The sequence below is a fragment of the Lolium perenne genome, chromosome 6, assembly GCF_019359855.2.
Source record: "Lolium perenne isolate Kyuss_39 chromosome 6, Kyuss_2.0, whole genome shotgun sequence".
Taxonomy (NCBI): domain Eukaryota; kingdom Viridiplantae; phylum Streptophyta; class Magnoliopsida; order Poales; family Poaceae; genus Lolium; species Lolium perenne.
The window spans coordinates 47,775,896-47,792,761 of NC_067249.2; the positions used below are offsets into that span (position 1 = coordinate 47,775,896).

At 43.2% G+C, this 16,866-nt stretch overlaps 1 long non-coding RNA gene across 13 annotated transcripts; it reads right to left on the minus strand.

Moving 5' to 3' along the window:
- Nucleotides 1–206: 206 nt before the first annotated feature.
- On the minus strand, nucleotides 207–6,730 carry LOC127307891 (uncharacterized). 13 transcript variants are annotated; one of them, XR_007855977.2, is made up of 6 exons: nucleotides 6,306–6,730; nucleotides 6,046–6,168; nucleotides 5,322–5,668; nucleotides 4,873–5,016; nucleotides 2,930–3,795; nucleotides 207–2,826 (listed from the first exon to the last, which is right to left on the minus strand). It is a non-coding gene; the product is annotated as an uncharacterized lncRNA (long non-coding RNA). The 13 variants fall into 13 exon arrangements; XR_007855973.2 differs by having other exon boundaries at nucleotides 4,826–5,016; XR_007855974.2 differs by having other exon boundaries at nucleotides 2,930–3,054; nucleotides 3,665–5,016.
- Between the last annotated feature and the right edge of the window lie 10,136 nt (nucleotides 6,731–16,866).

Below are 16,866 nucleotides of genomic sequence, written 5' to 3' on the forward strand. Positions count from 1 at the left end.
TCAATCAACATCAACCACGGGCTATAACATGCGAACAATATTAACATGCCATAGGTTTACACTTTCCAAACAATTGCTAAGTTAATCTGAGCAGAGTAACAATAGTAGGCCAATTCCCCAATACAAAGTTCAGCAAGGAATAATGAGCATACCATACTTGGGAGTTGATTGCATGCATGGTCTCTTCCATCATGGAGGCATCAACAGGAAGAACAATGCAGTTTAAATAGCGAGTAGAAAAATATGGAGCAGGGCAGGCACCGGTACTGATAAAAAACTGCAGCTAGTAACAAATTTGATGAAGCTAATGTGAGTCGACTACCAACAGAACGAAACCGAATAGCATATATATGCACTAACCGATTCTCCGACAACCCCCAAAACAGCAAAATGTACAATGATACCCCTCCCACTTGTCGGAAACAATTTGATTTTGAATCGATCGTCTGGATCATCTCCACCCAGCACCACGTCCATCTGCTCGCGAACTCTCGATCCGATCCACCCAGCTGGATTTCGTTGGAATTGATCGCCAAGCTCCCGATCGTCGCGTCCATCCGGAGTCCATCCACGCGCGTCGCCGGATCGCTAGGAGCCAGGCCGCTCCAGAATCGATTGCTAGGAGCCAGGCCGCTCTGGAATCGATCGCTAGCAGCCAAGCTACACCAGGATCAATTCGACCAGGATCCAGCCGACCAATCCACCTGATCGCCAGCAGCCAGGACACTCTGACAGCTAGCCCACAACCTCCCGCCTATGCAGGAGGCAACACCGGCAGCTGCGGCAGCTCGAGCCCAACCTCCCGGCAACGCCGGAGGCCGCGTCGGCAGCTCGGCACCAATATCCCGGTTGCACCAACAGCTCGTCCCCAAGATCAGGCTGTGCAGGAGGCAACGTCGGCAGCAGGGGCTCTGCTTCTCTCTACCCGAATAGGAAGGTAACACTCCGAAGGAGAAGGTGTTATATCATATCTAAATCTCATTTAGTATCCATTTATGTATCTACATATCATGCATGTTTTGCTACAACAATACTCCCTTCTAAACACTGCACCTGACATACTGAAACTAAAATAAGCCATGCCTAGCCGAATTTTCCTTGTTAATCCAGAGCAGAAAAAAGCTCCAAATGCAGACTGCAACAATTAAAGGCTATGCAAGATTTATAGCAGCAGGAGCAGCTTGAATGATCCTGTTCAATAACAGCCCTAAAATATTTGCACCGGAGTAGTAACAAAATAATAGGAGTTTATGGTATATGATATCTGCTCTCGGCTATTTTTCTTTTCTTATTATTGTACTTGAGAGCATGCATCATAGTATCATACACACAATGTCACATGGTGGGATATACGTCGAACCCCTGCACCTCTGCAGCACGACTCCAGCCGCAGGGAGCCGCGGGGGGTTGTCGCACAACAGAGGCATGGGAAGAAGTAATGTGGGAGGAGAGATATTAGATCTGATTCTTTCTTGATAGCTTCCCGTAAGGGTCTAGGGGTAGGCATAAATAGCTCAGGTACATTACTTAAGGCCTAAGGCCAGAATCCTAACAAACTTGGAAAGGACTAAATAACTTGGAAACTATCTCTAGAGATACGATCCTCTTAAATTAAAAGGATACATAATGATTTTTTATGATTTGATGCACCAACTAAAGCCTTCACGTGACACACACATCCCATAACTGTAGAACCTCTAGAAAAGCAGAGTGTAGAGTTCAAAAAATAGCAGAGTATATGTAATTTGCAAAGAACAGTGTATGCATGCTCCGAGATAATGAAAACATGAGCTATCGCCTTTGTACTCCTAGACAACACGAGGAATAGGACTTGCGCTTTTAATTGACACTATTTGGCTTTGGCAGGTCTTTGCCACCACCTGAACCCCTCGGAACCGCTACCACTGATGCTAAACTTAGCATCCACACCAAGTCCCTTCACAGTGCAACTTTGCTCCCAATCTATCCGTTCTCCGATCAATTTCAGAGTATGCAGTATGAATAGAAACACCTGAACATCAGTAATAATCTGATAGTAATTATTACTAACAACAATATTTGTATACTCTACCAGGTGATTTGCAACAATTTCTAATTGATGGGTAACACTAAGGACCAAATATTTTCTTAATTTCTAGACAATGGACCATGCATGTATGCTTCATGAGATCATAAACTATGTGCAAAAAATGACACTGATAATCTTACAATAATTATTTATGTATTTTGTATAGTGGAGTAGTACAATGATGGCGAATGAAGAATGTATTGTTTATGTAATGCTATTATAATGACTGAACAATACACCTTGTTAGTGTGATGAGGGCCTGAATCTACTAAGCTAACTACACCTTCTTTATTGTTTTCACGATCTTGGTGTTCTCAAAAAACCAAACTCTAGACTATATCTCATGGTCTCTGTAACCATGTAGCAAATCCTGCCAGGAATTAAACTGCACCTCAATTGGCAGAAATTCAGATCACCATCCAACAACTACAGCAGCACAACAAAGTGGAAAATTCACTCTTTTCAGGCAATCAAGAAATGAAGAAAAACAGAACATGATTCTCATGATGCTCTAAAATGAAATGCACACGAATAAGAAGAAAGTGCATTTGTCAAGCTAGCAAAAGTTCTGTCCCACTCACCTGTAACTAATAGCCAATTTGATCTTGCATAGTTGCATGGACTGATTCATATTTGTACCCCACTTGACTATGTAGTCACTGTATTGAAATGGTTCTAACCTTTAGAAAGGTGCCATCTAATGCTTCACATTTGAGTATCATGCTCCGGGAATGATTCCTTTGGCTTATCATCAATTTCTGAAATTGAGAATATATGCAAAAGAAAATTAAGCTGTGTAGACAAATAGACTCAAGAGGTAAATAAACAAATAAAAGTGTTTCAGAACAACTGAGATCGTACCAACTACAGTAATGTTTGCACCATACTTCTTTGTTAGTAGAACATGTTTAACCACGGAGAGAGCATGAACCGCTAAAGCACTTCCAGAGTCAAAGCACTTCCAGATTCACTAACTTCAGGCCTAGCTGGTTACAAAACAACAGGAAACAAGCGTCAGATAATAGATCTAGCTCAAGCATCCATAGTATCGCTTAATAATTAATTTCTCCCTGCTAACTAAAGAACCAAACATGTTCAACAACCACTCAGTTAAGTAGTGCATAACATTCATGACAAAAGCCAAGTTGGACCAGATTATGAACAACAGCTTATCAAGCTCTATTCACCTAGCATTGATAAGCAACAACAGTAGTATTGTAACTAAACATGTTCTAGTCATTATGTGAGTAGCACACATAGACAAAATGAGCTTGCAACCAACTTGTAGAGTTCACAGATTTAAGCCTTCCTTCTCGCATAAGAACTTGAATGTGGTTAAGACAGCATACACACAGGGTTGCCTTTTCAGATTCTAAAATAGTCACAATGCATCTGGTGTGGTGAAATGAATTTCCACTTTTGCTCAGTGCTGCTGCAATGATCTTCCAATTTTCTTTATAGTGCATGTACTGACAAACCACTTGATCCACGTTCACCCCTATTGCGAACTTCTTATTTAATGCATCAGCACACGACAAATGATGTTGCTTCTTGAACTTAAATCCTACATGTTCATTTTTCAAGTAGTCCATGTACCAATCAAGCATGTATTTCTTCTGATCATCAGCCCACGTCACAGTCCTCTCATGATCGATAGGATACATCACAGTCCTCTCATGATCGATAGGATACATCAGCGTCAATCTTCAGCCTTTTCTTGGTCGTTGCTGCTTCTCATGAAAGTAGATGATCATAAAGTGAATAATCACACATGACCATAAACTCCAATTATTTTGATTTGTTCAAGGGGATAAAAACTCATGTATTTCATACAAAAGAAATTATAAATTTGAGTAGATGATCATAACAATTAAAGCATCACACTCATGTGTTTCATACAAAAGAAAGTACTTATCCACATGTAATGGCAGTAGTCTAGATAATATTTTAAATACATCTAAACCATATTGTTAGAAATAAGATTCAATCAGTAAAATGAAAACTTGTCAACTAAAAAATTATCTTTATCTATAGCGCACTAATACTGACTACTACTGTCTAAATCTATTCAAATCATAGTTTTAAATAGCCGGCTATAGAATATAGCCGTGGCGTATGAAAAAAGTCTATAGCCCCGGCTATAGCCAACTTTTAGCATGTGAATGCCTTTAGCCGCACATTGTTTAAAAGGCTATAGCCGGGCTATAGCTGGCTATTTAAAACTATGATTCAAATACCAACGTTCTGTGAAACAATTCAGGGGGATAATATGATACACTACTTACAACGACTCAGTTTGGAATTACATACTGAATGTTTTTTGAGTTCACACGAATCACGGAATTCAATTATGCCAACAGAAAAATAATCGTAGGACAAAAGAACTGAACTTTCTCCGATGAAAAGATAGACAAAGAATAGACATGCACAAAATTGATAGATCATCTAGTACAGATTGTAGGAACATTATATGAGAATGTTCCATTTTCCATTTAAACAGGAGAATATAGAAACCATGTAAGTAAAACCTGTACAGGCCAACTATTCCACGCAGCTACCTTAATTTGTTCATTAAAAACATGTTTAAGTGTGCCTACAAGATAAACACTGCAAAGGATATATACACTCTATTAGACATGGTTTTATGAAGTCTGGAATGTTGGAATATGTTAAATATCAAATGCATATGGAAATATTCAATGTCTAAGCATCATATACCTTATCCAAGTGCAAAAAGAAATAATGCTGATATAATACCGTGCAGCAGAGGCTAAGGACCGGGGAGACCTAGAAGCCTTACTGACCCATGATGCCACCATGGCCACCCGCACCTTGTCCTAAGAGAAAGGATTGGAGCAGCCGAATATCCCCACCCTGCAGGGGCTCTGAACCAACCGTGAAGGCGCTGGATCAGAGCCGTCCCTCGCAATAACCGTGAGCACCTCCTCCTGGAAAAGAAAAGAAATAAGATAGAGGAAGAAATCGGATCTGGAGTAAAGAGTAAACTAAGAAAATTATCCAGTTTAGGGGATTTGGGAATTTAACGGAAATATGACTCTTGTTGCTTGACGGGAGCTGAAACAAACAGGGGACAACGCGCTCTTCACAGAGGCGGACGCCACATCAAACATGGGAGCGACAAAGGGGGTGGAATTCGAGCGAATGTGCGCGTGAGAGAACGATGACCCGAGCGCCAAATTTTGGCCGGAGATGCATAAATAAGAATCGTAGGAGATGGCCAGAGATGACCAACCTGCCCGTCGATTTGGTGGCTTTCGTCGCTCCATGTCGCTCCCCGGAGTGCTTGATCCTTGCGGCATCGCATCCCCTTCAGCCGCCGATCAGAGCATGGTCCACTTAAACCTGTCGCGCCGTCTCCTCTCTGAGTCTAGCCTCTCCATCTGCCCGTGTGGTGGGCGGTGCATCGGCGGGGGCAGCGCCCGGAGACAACCGTCTGAGCATAGCCTGGCTTCTGCGGATTATGTGGTAGGGCATGGGGCAAGGACAGAGGACTTTGCATCTTCAGCGCGAAGACACGGCAGCAGATGGTTTGTCAAGACTTGATGCAACCGTCGATGGCAGCAAGAAACATAGAAAACACTGCCATAGCAACCCAGGAAAACTAAATCATAAACACTGAAAAAATATCTCATATAGAAAGGGTACATAGAAAAAGAAGGGCATACGAATTACAGTTAGCACATTATGATTAATTTTTTCATACAAAAGTATGCATGCAAATAAGTTGAAAACTTAAAATCGAATAAGGACTTTTGGCACGCAGATTCTGTAATTAACAAAAAGATAAAGTGGGTCCATGATTAAATTTCCAATATACCCTCTATGCATGGAAACTTAACCCTGTTTATCTGCTACCAGCTATCTTGCTTATGGCCAGCATGTCCTAGATTTGATTCCAACTACCAAATAGTAAGATATAAAAGTATAAAAATGAGTTGTCTGTAAATGAGAGTTACCTTCATAACAAAGTGTCTTGAGAAGCAAGGGATTTAGGAGTACCAGCTAGCTGTAGAGAAAACCCACACTTGTCATCTTCGATTTCTGAAACTCGGTGATATAGGAGCTCCTTATATCTCAGACTTGTTTATGAAAACACATAAGTCAATCAGTAAAATGAAATTGAAAAGGAAATGTCCGGTGAGAAAGAGAGAGAGCGTCATATTGTTGAAAAAAAGCCAAATACGATTCAGATCTCAGGCCAAACAAAATTTATTACCCGCTGGTGATACTGCAGTTATAATCGTGCGCGGGGATCGCTACCACAGGAGCGCAACTCCATTGCTGCATCTGAGATCGTGAGTATCGATCGGCTGATTCTGTAGATCGGGGTTGGATTAGGTCGTTCGGCTTGGAGGTGCTTGGCTGCTTGCTGGAGATGGACCAGATTTGGAGGAGATCGGACCACGAGCTGCCGGACTCCCGAACGCCAAGTGAAGCGTCGCCTCCCGGGGAGGGCGACTTTGGCGAGGAGGCGGGATTGGCGACGGAGGGCTGCTCGGTGCTAGGGGCGTGCCAATGGGAGAGAGAGGGGCGGCGGGGGCGTACGATGGGAGAGAGAGGGGCGACGGAGGCGCTGTGTGGGCGTGTGTTTCAGAGAGGCGTTAATTCGGAAGGCGCGTTTTGCGGGAGGACGAAGCGACGACCGAGTTTAACGAAGGAAGGACGACGAAAGGTGCGACGTATCGTGGATTGGTTGAATAAGAAACCACTTTAGTCTTTTTTAAGTAGTAGAGATTAGTGGGGATACTCTTCTAGAGTATTGGATAAAATTCCTAAATTCACACAATCCCCACCAAACCTCATCTCAATTTTACTAGGTAGGAGTAAAGTATTGAGAATAGAGAAAAATACACTAAGGTTTGAGAAAAAGTGAGGATAAACAGGGATAAAAATCACTCAATACTCTAGTACCAAACATGCTTCTAGACATAAGTGGGGTTTTGGGATTTGGTGGGGAATGGGTATTATCCCCCACTAATCCATAAAAAAACACTAGTAAAACAAGGCCATGGAGTCGAGGTTGTTTCCCGGGAGTCAAACTGCGTCATTGGACGAGAGGGTGGACGCGCGGAAGGGCAGTGGAGCCATTAAGAGCATCACTAGTAGAGCCCTTAAACCCTCAAACCCTAAAAAATAACTGCTTTTTTACAGTTTGTGAGAGGAAAAACGCGTAGACTAGAACCCCTAAACCCTCAAACCCTCAAAAAAAAAATTTAAAGGCCCAACCCTCAAACCCATTTTCAACCTGTAGAAGTAGGGGTTGGGGAGCCCAAACAGCCCCCAACCCGCACTCCTCTTCCTCGTCGCGCGAGAGGGAAATTCCCCTCCCAACCTCCCGCCTCCGCGCCGCCGCCCGCCTCCCACCGCGATTCCGGCCGGCGCCCGCCTCCTCGACCCCTGCCGCCGCCGCGAAGCTCCCCGCCCCGGATCCGCGCCTCGCCATCCGCCGCCCGATACGCGTCTGCGCCGCCACCCGCCGCCCCGAGCTGCCCTCGCCGGCCACCGCCCACCACCCGCCTCCCCGCCTCGTGCCGCCGCCCGCCTCCCGCACCTCCCCGAGCCGCGCCACCCGCCTCCACGCCGCCTCCCGCCTCCGCGCCGCCGACCCCCGCCGCCCGCCTCCCCGAGCCATGGAGATGCCTCCGCGCCGCGCCCTGCCACCGGCTACCACAGCATGCGGCTCCGCCTCTCCGGCCGGTTCGCCGCCGAGATCCCGCGCGGCGGCGAGTGGTTTTGGATCGGGACGTTCGACTTGGCCGAACTCGCCGCCCGCGCGTACAACGTCATGGTGTGGCGCTACGACGGCGGCGCCGGGCCGCGGAACTTATTCGATGTCGACAACCTCGCGGCGGCCGAGCTCGTGGCGCTGCCGTTCAGCGTCGTTACCCGTGCTGAGGAGCGCGCTGTCCGCCGAGAATACATGCGGATGTCCATCCGGAACCGCGATGAGGCGGAAATGGCCGCCTTCCGTGCGGCGCATCCGCAGCGCGTCGCAGAGGAGCTCGAGTTCTACGCGCAACTGGCAGTGAAGCGAGCTGCGGCGGCCGCCTCTCGACCATCTTCATCCTCGGCGCCGCCTCCCACTATCGTAGTTGACGATAGCTCCGACGACGACAATCCCGATTGGATCGATAAGCTGATCACGGAGATGGAGGCGGAGGATGCCGCGGAGGAAGCCGCCAAAAAGGTCACGGAGGATCCCGATTGGTACGACAAGTCGGTCACGGAGATGGAGGCCGAGGATGCCACGGAGGAAGCCGCCAAGAAGGCCGCGGAGGATGGCGACAGCTCCGATTTCGATGAGGACTTCTGGGATAAACCCTAGATGGTGTCAGTGTCTACCTAGTAACTATCTACCTAGTGTCAATGTCAGTGTGTACCTAGTGTCAATGTCAGTGTCTACCTATGAACAATTGTGATATATCATGAATGTTTTTAAGGGTTTGAGGGTTCTAGTCTTTGCCCTCAACCCTCACTTTTAAGGGTTTGAGGGTTCTAATCTTTGCCCCTATTTTTCGCCCCCTCAAAAGTGCCAAAAAAATGCACATTCTCAACCCTTAAACTGCTTTGAGGATTTGAGGGTTTAAGGGCTCTACTAGTGATGCTCTAAGTTGGGTGCTTCCCTCGAGACAAACTGTGTCGACTCAGGTAGGGACAAGATTGGCGGCTTCGGCTCAGATGGAAACGGCTCTTACTCTACAAGAACTTGGAGTATCAATGACGGAATAGGGCTGACTTTTGAGAAATCCGTCATTGAATGTCATTTTTCGTGACAGTATTGTGTTTTCGCGTCACATGTCGCGTTTTGGGCCGCTCGGGCCCGAAAAATCGTGACAAGCAGCCTCTAAACACTAAATAACATAGGTATGCCTAAGGGACATGTCGCATATATAGCCCTGGTCTATGGTTGAAAGTCGAAGGCCATGGACTCGAAGCTTTGGAGGTCCAGGAAGATGAAGATGTTTGGATTAAGAAAGTAGAGTTGGTATAGGAAACTTGTAACAATATAAGGAAATGCCCAGTGCGGCCCGATAAACTTTGTACTTGTACGACACAAAAAAGTCTCGGCTTCACCTCCTATATAAAGGTGAATCTAAGGTCGAAATAAGGATCGAATCATTGCAAACCCTAGCCACTGTGTTTTGTTTAGTTGGACGCCTTTGTTCGTCTGACAAACTTTGAGTTCTACTTGCACTCTATTTTCCACGAAGCCCTAAGTCTACAATCTGTAGGCATTGACGAGTCGATACCTCATCACTAAATGTCAACGATTATCCAGAAAGAAGCATCGCGGGGGGTGGGCGTCCCGAACTACAGCCTCGGAGGGGGGTGTCACAAGATCTGGGCTTCGGACCGATGGACACACATGACCCACGCTCTACACGCTATTGTTAACGTACTTTCTGTCTGCCGCCTGCTTTTCCGACCTGGCCCACACCTGCCTGCACAAGAGTCCAACACCTACAGCACCGGGACCGGGACCCATACATGTTGGGGGACACAGCCACTGTCTGCACACATGTACCTGACCTGCAGCACTCGGCCCCGCATGTTAGGTACCGACACGTCCTTCGTGTGTGGGGCCGCCCGTTCCGCCAGCCAGCCAGCAAAGTGGACCAGTCCTATCAGTAGGACCAATCTGAGCTCCACATGTCAATTTCCATGCCAAAAAAAATTAAGCATGTGCGATCACAAGTGTTCGCTTGCCGTCAATTCTGAACGCATAGCCCCACATGTCAACCACCAGAAGTGAAGCGACGTGGGTCATATTGTCATGTCGCCAAGGTGGATCCCATATGTAAGTTTACACGTGTCGAACAGGAGACTGAACTAAGTTATGTACGCTCGTACATCTTGACATACTAGGTCCAAATAAATAAGGGGAACCGGGATGAAGCAACAAAATAAGCAAGTTTGGACAAGATTCAGGTTTGAGGACAACGAAGGCTTATTTCATAAATTATTTTGGGTTGATGGCGGCCTATTTGTATTGGGTGGGTACCTCTAGATCTGTTGGGCCAGATTTAGGCGTAGACAAATATGTTAGATTTCCCGAATACTTAATTGACTCCGAGGAAAGTCAATCGACCTAGAAAATGGCTCTACTGGACCCCGTTAGTATGTTTTATCTTCTTTCTCAGTAGCAGGCCTCGGTCGAAATAGTTGTTTACCGTGCGCTCACTCGTGAAAGCGGCTGTAGACCGCTCGGAAAAATAGGTTCAGTGTCTTACAACAGTATTCAGTGGGAGGGGAGTTCTATGGAGTAGTATATTACTGTACCCCCTCTATGCCAAAATATCTATAAGATTTTTGAAGTCAAACCGGGTGAACTTTGACCAAATTTATGCAAAAAACTATCAACATTTAGAGTCTCATATTAACACCATGTGTATTCATCATAAAGTGTATTTTAATATAGATTAGGTATTGTAGATATACATATAATTTTATCAGTAAACTTGGTCAAACTTAGTATATGTAGTTTGATTAAGTATCAATAAACTTCTAACATGTGAAGCGTTCTAACTGTATGAACATTAATTACTGACCAGATAGATAGAAGATGGGTGATGAATGATATAGGATTTAGAAACGAATATGTGGCAGGTGTGAATAGTTTTTTGGACTTCATTAGTGCTAGATTGAGTACTACTGCAGACATACGCTGCCCCTATAACAAGTGTTGTAATCAGTATTACAAATCTCAGCATGTTATGCGGGAACACTTGTTAATCAGCGGCAGGATTCAACCTATAGTCAGTGGGTATATCATGGAGAAGGTGCTGATGCATTTATTATCGAAGGTGATGTCGAAGTGACTGCTCCTTTCAATGCACTGATTAGATGACTTACTGGTAGACCAGCATGCTGCGGAAAATGGACTTCATCCGGAGAATGTGGAAAATGAGTATGGAAATGAAAACAGAAACAATGATGATGAAGATGACGAAAATTCTATTCCCAATACTATTCAAGAAAAGAAGACTTTCTTCGAGAATATACCGGCAGAGGCTATACTTCAACTTTATCATGGATGTATCTCGTTCACGAGCTTCTCCGATCCTTTCTGGTTACATTTCTGGTTACAATTATTCAATGGAAGTCAAAACATTTGATCATAAATTATGGATTAACTAACATGCTGCAGCTCTTGTGTATAGAATTCCCACCTTCTAATACACTCCCAAGAACATACCGTGGAGCGAAGGCTGTTACCAATCAATTAGGGCTTGGATACAATTTAATATATGTGCGCATCAAAAATTGCATTCTCTTCAGAAAAGAATATGCCGACCTTGATTATTGCCCCAAGTGCAACGAGTCAAGATGGAAAGATGTTAAAGCAAAGAAGACTATGCGGTAAGTGTTGAGACATTTTCCATTGATAATTAGGCTGCAGAGAATTTTTTCTAACAAAAAATCATCAGGCGAAGCACAGTGGCACAAGTTATATAGAAAGCCTAAGGTAAGAGATAATATGGGTGAACTGAGCCATCCAACTGACGGCGAGGCTTAGAAAGACTTTGACACAAGGTGGCCAGACTTTGCTGCAGATGCCAGAAACATTAGACTTGGTCTTGCTACTGATGGGTTCAATCCCTATAACAACATGAGCACAAACTACATCATGTGGCATATCTTTGTTATCCCATACAACTTTGCACCTTGGGGTTGTATGAAGTAGTCAAATTTCATGATGCTCTTATTGATTCCAGACCCTGAATTATCTAGGAAGGATTTTAATGTCTTTCTAGAGCCTCTTCTGGAAAAATATAGTTACTTTGAAAAGGTGTGGATTAAACTGATGCTCTATCATAAGCTTAGGATAAAAAGTTTTCTCTTAGAGCAACCTTTTTTGGTGTATTTACGACTATCCAGCTCTAAGCATTGTTTTAGGATGTACTACAAAAGACTGTGTTGCTTGTATTCACCGTGAGAATGATCCTCTTTCGAAAGATCTAAAAGGCAAACTTGGGTATTTTGGGTACTTTAGTTTCCTTACAAAGAAACATCGTATGAGCACAAAAAAATACGTATCTACATGTTAGTGAGAAGCATAATAAGCCCGGTTGTTTCACTGAAGATGAGCTAAAAGAATTGTTGGAGAAGTTTAGACCGCTTTTGCTAGAGGAAGTACAAGTGGCATCCATGAAAAAGAAGGAACGGGCAGCCATGAAAAAGAAACAGAAGGCAACCATCCAGCAAGATAAAAATAAAGACGTAGACAGCAGTAATAAAAGGAAGTGATCATGCTGCTCCCAGCCCCAGGGCAACGCACCAATAACCAACAAAAGTAAGCTCAAACGTGTGCCAATTTGGGGCTGGAGGATGAGTTTGTGGGACATGAAGTACTCGAAGAAAAATAGTTTTGACAATTTTCTTCGAACAGTTCTCAAAATAGTATACCATTAGGCAGTAGCACTAGACTGAGTAATACGCCGCGGTTGAAAAAGGTGACGACACACAGAGCAAGTTTGTTTCTAGAAATATAATAGGAAATGTAGTAAATTTTCAACGATTAAAAGAGGTGGCGGATGGTGAAGTATTTTGTTTCCTAAATTGCCACAAAACTAAATGGTAGTATTATTTTCTCCGGCTGAGTAAGTATATTTTTTCTGAAGACGTTGTAGAAGAAGTCAATAGTATTTTTCTCATGTAAAATACGGGACGGGCGTTGGAGTAAATACATCTTTCTGGTGGTGCCATAGACAAACATGGTATTATTTTCCATAGGAGGCGTCGAATGTTGGAGTACTTATTTTCCTAACTCATTTAGAAGAAAGAATTAGTATGTGTTCATGGAGAAAATAAGTATTTTTCTAGATTATGCATTAGTTTTTTTGGATAAAAAAGTCAACAAACAATAAAACAACTATTTTTGAAGTAGAGGTCTAGAAGAACTAACTTGACATAATTACCGTTCATGTGGCCAAACACGGTTGAAGAAACTCTCTTGATACCCGTGAATAATAACAGTTTGTTTGGATGTTTGCATTCGTGCCTGCCTGCCTGGTATTAGACATTGGCATTGTCCAGGCCCGAATATCTCAAATTCCACCAGTTTGGATGTGTTAGGTATTGATGCTATACATTCGGGCCGAATATTGAGGTGGAATTTTTTAGCCTAGGAAGCCCACTCCCGAATGAATCAGTCTAGAGCTAGACGTCACAAGGTATTCGGCCTGAAACGTTATCCTGCCTCGTCCTGGACGAGAACACTGGAACGAAATGCGAATTATACAACATACTTATAGACTATATCTACAACCTCCAAAAAAAATCAGCTCAAAACTCGATCTACTTTTAGAGAAACAAAAAAGATAAATTCTATTGTGAATAGTGTCAGCTTTGGGTGAGTAGTATTTCACACTATTCATTCCCAGATTTATCTTTTTTGGATCTCTAAATGTATGTTGAATTTGAAGCAGCGATTTTTTGGTGTTGCATATATAACATAGATGTATGTTGTCAATTTTTTTGAGAATTTTTAAACATGTTTTTTGTCTTCAAAAAATTGATCTTATAGATCCTATCTAAAGCAAGATCCCACCCAAGTTGTCCCCCTGGAACGTTATCCTGCCTCGTCCCGCCGCCCCTACTCCGCCCGCAACCTCTACCCTGATCTAGCTTCCACTTTTGCTTGTTCTCTTTGTTCCGCCATTGTTGTATCTGTCTAGGAACTTGGGTCGTGTGTGTAGAGAATGGGATTCAGCTAGCTCCTATGCCCATACTCCAGCATCTGCGATTTGACATACTAATGGACGAAGGCACAAAGTGAGCATGGAAGGTACTCCCCTTTTGACAAGCACTACCAAATTGACAAGTAGCTAGCTTGATCGATGGCTGTAGAAACCATTTTCAAACAAGTAGAAACAAAACAAAAAAAATCATACTTTCATACCATTGCAATTCAACACTTGACCATCCAAACAACATTTGACATTCAACCTTAATATCAAATCTGGGTTGTGAATATCTAAGCATCCAAACAGAAATGTTGGTATTCAATCTCAATATCAATATCCTCAGTATTGGACATTCAACCCAATACAATGCCAACCCTCTCAATGCCAACATCCAAACGGAGCCAATGATATTAGATAAAACGCCTATCAGAAAAAATACGGTTAGATAGTTAACATCGGTAAACTACTGTTGAAACTAAAAGATTTGTACCAATAAATTACTTTCAAAAAATAGAAACTTAATGACCCTAAAATTATTCATGTTCCACAATTTGAGCTAAAACCTACCTTATACAGAAAATGCCTTATGGTTTTAATTCCTCGACCCTTAATAAAGTGTTTTTTGTAAAAAAAAAAAGTTCCCAAAGTTAGATAAAGTCCGACTACTAATCTGATCACCAAAACACAAGATATATGCCACAAAAGTTATACGATTAAAAAATCTTTTAAATATGAATCCAATTGTGAAATATGGCTAGGTAAATCCAAATCATCGATAGCTATTATGGAACGGATAGTGTAAATGAAATCCCTTTTTTATGGTTGCTGAGAAGTCATTATATCTCTACGGGTGCGTTGATTAGTTGGAACGGCTACAGTAATGGGCGTACCTAGCGGGTGCGCCGAGGGGGCCATGGCCCACCCAGATTTTTTGAGAATTTTCTTTTACCTATAAGTACCTGCTACGGCGCAGACTTAGTAGAACACGGCCTAGATCCCAATCTGTATCTCGTGTAGGCGAGGCACGAACGGACGAACGCACTGCACTGGCACCTCCTACCTTCGCGTCTGGCTAGCCGCCGACACGGGCTACCTGCCCAGCCCACATTTTTTTGCAAAATCGTCGCTCTCGTTCAGCTAAGGGCCAGTACATTCTAGACAAAAGGTACCAATTAATACAAATCCCTGAAATCAATATTTTTTTACTTGACGGAATCCATTTATTCGGCCACCGTTCTTGGCTCTTCTCAGGTTAATTCTTCTTCCCCTTCAAATATTTCTTCTTCAGCCTTCACATAATGGAAAATGATTATTAAAAAGGGGTGCATTGATGTTAAAAAGTTTCAGATTACAAAAATAAAAGGTTCATGTCTTGTGAAAAAATGTTCCATGATCCTTTATTTATTTATTTATTTAAGGAGTGTTAAAAAGGTTCATGTTTTAACAAACAATTTCTAAAAATGTTTCACCGAGTCTTGGAGGAATAGTTTACGGTCCAAAAAATGGTTTGTGTATGTTAAAAAGAAGTTACATGTCTTGAGAAAAATTAGGTTCACACTTTAAAAAAATAGTTTTATGGATGTTAAAAAATGTTTACGATTCAAAAATCGTTTCATGGATAATAAAAAAGATCATGTCTTGAAAGAAAATGGTTTATGTTCAAAAAATGTTCGCCTATCTTAAAAAGACTGCAAATAGGGCTGTGCGATTGGTATGAGTTGATTTTATTTCTAAACATAGTTCTTTGAGAATTTCACTATAAAATAGAGAATGGTATAGCTAAATCTAAACTCCACTTGCTTATTAATTGGGATACAATGTTGAGCTACAATGCTTGAAATAGAGAATTTCACTATGAATTGAGCTGCAATATTGTGAACTGATTGTATGTATCTATATTAATCATCCGTTATTTTTTTATCGCACTGGGCTAGTGCCATTTTTTTAAAGTGTGCCCACCCACCATTTTTTTGCTGCGTCCGCCACTGGCTACAGTCACTTAATTTGCTGGAGTATATAGAGATAGACTAGACTAGAATCTTGGTGTATTCCAAATCTTAACTATCTTATCTTAACTATTAAATTGGGATGGACTGGTACGATTGTACGTCCAGTCGAAAGAGCACCACACATGGCAAAAAAAAAACTGTTGAGGTTGGTGCCCGTGCTGTAGTTTGTCTCGGTAAAACGGTATGAATAAGGCCGCAACAATCTGTCCTCTCCGCCCAGAGCTAGCGTCCCGCATCGGGCGAGGATGAGGCCGTGGGTATGGGCACGAAGCTCTCCTAGCGCGACGACGCCGTGGAGGACCTCCACGAGCACGCCAAGCAGCTAGCGGCCGGAACCACACAGTCAGATCAATCGATCAAAACAATCCCCTCCCGCATCGGGCAGCTACAGGCTGAGGATGTGGGTATGCCCGCGCAGCTCGCCGAGCACGACAACGCCGTTGATGACCTATGTGAGCGCATCAAGCAGCTAGCGGCCGGAGCCCCACAGAGAGATCAATCGATCAAAAAAATCCCCTCCCTGGTTCTAATACCTATCGTCCTCGAGCTCGCCCTGCACCTCAAGTTGAAAAGCAACGCCCAATGCCACGTTGGTTTTCTCATCGTTGACCCATGGTCCATCAATCGATCAGGATGGCGATTGTTGAAGTTCTCGTCTCCCCTGCCGAGTTTTCACCGACGGCCACCGTGGACTCGTCTGAGGATGAGGAAAGAAGTAATTGCCCGTAGACCTGTACCGGGCGCAGGAGCTCGATGCCATGCAAGAAGCAGGGGAGCGCGATAAAAGTAGGACGAGTTGCTGGTTTTTATGATCTTCATAATGCAAATTCGAAAAAAAAACTTGATATGCATACTCAACAATATCTGTTGATATCTTATCTGAATTCTATTTTAAAAATCCTTATTAGGAATAGGATGTTCCGTTTTGGTGCATATGCGAGTCATTTTCCTCAGCATTTTATGCTTCAAACCTCAATCTCTATGTAGAGTTATTCCTACACAAAAAGAACCAGTAATACCAGTTATCTAATTCATGTATCCAATATCAGTATTAAGAAAAGAATATGGTTATCACATCTCT